We start from the raw sequence: 1,352 nt of genomic DNA, 5'->3' as shown, positions 1-1,352 counted from the left end.
GCCGGGCTCTGGGGAAGGGCGGGGGCGGCGCGGGCAGACGCGAGGTTTCCTGCCAGCTCTCCCGCTGAGTGACCTTTGGGTACGGCGCTTGGCCTCTCTGGAACTCAGTTTCACCATCTGTGAAAATGATGGCTGGGGTAGCTCCTTAAATGAGTTAACCCTCCAGAAATGTTTAACGCAGAGACCGGCACACAAGAGGTCTTCAATCAATGGCCAGCTGCTATTATTATCATCACTGTTATTATGCACTCCACAGATATTTATGACACGCCTACACGATGCCAGACACTGGGGACAGGGAAGGGAACAAAGCAGGCCACGGTGTCCCTCGGAGAGCTGACATCAGAGTAGAGCAGTAGGTCTCAACCTTGGATGGGCATCAGCATCACCCCCAGCATCACCTGGTATTGCCGGGCCCCGCCCCCAGAGGATCTGATTCGAAAGGACAGGGTGGAGCCTGAGAATTTGCACTTCCAACAAGCACCCAGGGACCACACTTTGAGACCCTGTGGAGTGGAAAAAACTGACTCACCAAAGTTTACTCAAAATAGTGCGAGGGCTTTGACTGTGCAGGGCAAGGAGGGTGGTGGTCAGGTGGGTGAGGGGAGGTTATTGAGACCGTGATCATCACTGCAGCCCCTCAAACACTTTAACCCCCTTGCCTTCTCTTCCCAGGGGCTCCTCACAGTTCCCAGGTGAATAGCCTGATCCCCATTGGAAACATGAGAAAATAGAGACATGCTACCTAGAATCTAGGAACTGAACGCCAAGCCTACGGGCTTCACCTAGCCGGTAAGTCCAGCCTTGAGGGTAAGGAGGTAATGCCGAGAAACCTGGAGCAGGGAAATGTGGGAGGTTTGGCTGGCCTTCCTCACCAGCCCTCCTCCTCTCCTCTACCCTTTCCTGAAAATCCCTTCTGTAAAAGTATAAACAAAATGTGTTCTACCCAAAGGCCAAGCCCATCCCCTTCAGTCATTATATCCTTCAACAAATATTGAGTGGCACATGCCTGTGGTCCCAGCTATTCGGAGGCTGAGGCAAGAGGATCACTTGAGATCTTGAGGTTGAGGCTGCAGTGAGCCCAGATGGCGCCACTGCACTCCAGCCTGGGCGACAGAGCAAGACCACATCTTCCCCCCATCCTCGACCCCCACAAAAAAAAAGTCGGCTGTGAGGCCAGATACCATGACATGATAGGCGGTTGGGATCCCACAGTGACACAACCAGATGAACCAGATGCAGTGCCTGGCCTCTGAGAAGTCAGAATTGACCCAGGGAGGCAGACGCCCGTGTGTGTGTGAAAGCATTAAGAGATGCCAAAAAGTAGAAGGAGCTTTAAGAATGTGTACAGG

Source organism: Colobus angolensis, unplaced genomic scaffold (assembly GCF_000951035.1).
Source record: "Colobus angolensis palliatus isolate OR3802 unplaced genomic scaffold, Cang.pa_1.0 Scaffold114, whole genome shotgun sequence".
Classification (NCBI taxonomy): domain Eukaryota; kingdom Metazoa; phylum Chordata; class Mammalia; order Primates; family Cercopithecidae; genus Colobus; species Colobus angolensis.
Note: the sequence above shows the minus strand (reverse complement) of the source record.